Source organism: Symsagittifera roscoffensis, unplaced genomic scaffold (genome assembly GCF_963678635.1).
Source record: "Symsagittifera roscoffensis unplaced genomic scaffold, txSymRosc1.1 SCAFFOLD_560, whole genome shotgun sequence".
Lineage (NCBI taxonomy): Eukaryota > Metazoa > Xenacoelomorpha > Acoela > Convolutidae > Symsagittifera > Symsagittifera roscoffensis.
In genome coordinates, this window is record NW_026971444.1 from 28,412 (window position 1) to 30,656 (window position 2,245).

Sequence of the window (2,245 nt, forward strand, 5' to 3'; positions counted from 1 at the left end):
AAACGTTCAATTCAATAAACATTAAAACAACAACTCTAATCTAGATCCTCAAATCATAAAATTGAAGGCTATGAGATTATAGTTGGCAGGAGCGTTATGGCAGGAATGTTATATAGATATTTTAACCTAATTTTCTGTGTTTTCTGTACAGGAACCATTTTTTTCTCATCTAAAAACAGAAAGAGTCTGTTTCTGGGAAGAATCATTAGAGATCAGTTCACTGCATAACCGCAACAAGAAAAACATGTTTCGAGCATACACAATAGCCCTAGCAATACAACGCAAATTAACTATTGTTATAACAAAAGTTGCGTTGCACTAGATTCGAAAGTTTCAGGTAATGTGTACTGATGGTTTGCACAACCGTCTATCCAATGGTTGTTCGGGGTTAGAGAACTAACAGTAGATTTTTTTTCTAGCTAGGAATAGCCTAGATGTAGATAATTCTGATAAGAAACTAGATGAGAACTAAAGAAAATTAAGAAAACTCGGTTGTCTGTCCATGGGAGTCCATCCCTGTAGCCAGTCCTGGCCTGTGAAAAAATTATTTCAAACTTTTGGTGGTATGGCACTAAACTTCTTGGAGCAGTCTTAGATTCCAGGCCTAGACTTTCATAGTTTTTGGTTGAATTTCTAAAACTGCAAAAGTTTTTGAATCTGCCCGAAATCAAAACAAGCCAAAGGCACAAGATTTTCCCATAAAAGAAAACCCATAGCTTATTTGGCAGAAAATCGCAGTAGAACTGCATTTGTAGATTGAATATTGAAAATAAAAATCAAAACTTTCACAAACTTAAAATAAGCAAACTGTTTTTATGAGCCTAAAAATGACTTTGCGGCGCTAAAAAGATAAGAACATATTTGGAAACAATTGATGATTTCCTGGATGGGTACTTGACAGGTGCCCAGGCCTGGTTTTTCCAGGATGTTTTTAAAACTTCTGGCAGGGTTCTTGGATCGCATGTGAGTTCAGGACTGCCACGATTGTCCGGGACTCTTGAGGTTCCTGGCAGGAAAACTAGGAATTTACTGTCGCTATGTAACCCGGGAATTCGTGTTTTATTTTATGAGTTGAACAATTGGATACTTAAAGTAAAAAAAGAGGTAAAACTTTTTTATCGATGCTTCATCTATGCAAAAAATGTTCATCAATAATTCTCCACAAAAATTGAGGCTAATAATAAGTCTGTAAACATCAACGAGTAATTTGAAAGAGGAGTAATTTAAAAGCTTTTAATTGAGTTCTTTGAAATGTCAAAACTTATTTTCCCACTCATTTTGTCTCTTTACTGTTTTTCGGCTTTTTCAGACTTTCTAGGTTAGTTTGTTTGAATCAATTTTTGTTTTTCTCGAACTCCCTTATGCCTTGGCTCCTGAGTCTCAAAATTGTTTCAAAGTTTTGGAATAGTCAATATATTTAAAACCAATTGTAAGGTTCCTATTTTCAAGGGTAAAATCTTGACACGAATTTTACAAGAAAAATTACGACTAGTTCTGCACTGCAAAGTTCTCATCTTGTTTTAGCTCTTTCAGATTGATGAAATTTTACTCGAAAAAAAAATCAGCTTGCAATTTGTCAATTTGTATTTCAACAGTCAATTTTGTATTTTTGTCCCTATTTCTGCATGGTTCGATATTACACTTCCACATTCCAGCAACGTGATCCCTTCTGGAATGACACGTTTGCCATTGAAAGGATGAGTCGCTCAATATTCAGGAAAAATAATTGGTTTTCTTTGGACCCTGAGCTCGAGCCCTCAGGTTGCAATTTTAGTTATGATTTCATCAACCGCAAATTTTCGATTTAGTTATTTTAGTTTTTTATAACCAGACAAAGTGCAGATTTATGCCTCTTTACAAAAAAGAACACAGAAACTTAAGTTTTGATTTTTTGCCTATTTAAATCACCAGGTTTCAAGCGATCCATTAAGTTCAATTCTTAACTCGATAGAAAACAATTTCTCAAATGTATATCGGCCAAATTGATAATTTCAATTTTTTCCTTAAGTTATGGTTTTTTTTTAAAATATTTGTTTCAAAAAATTATAGAGCCTCGTTTTCACCACAATAGTTCTCGCAAGAGCGACTCTTTAACTGTTTTTTTTTTCGGAAAGGTAGCTAACGAACCTCGAAACGTTCAATTCAATAAACATTAAAACAACAACTCTAATCTAGATCCTCAAATCATAAAATTGAAGGCTATGAGATTATAGTTGGCAGGATCGTTATGGCAGGAATGTTATAT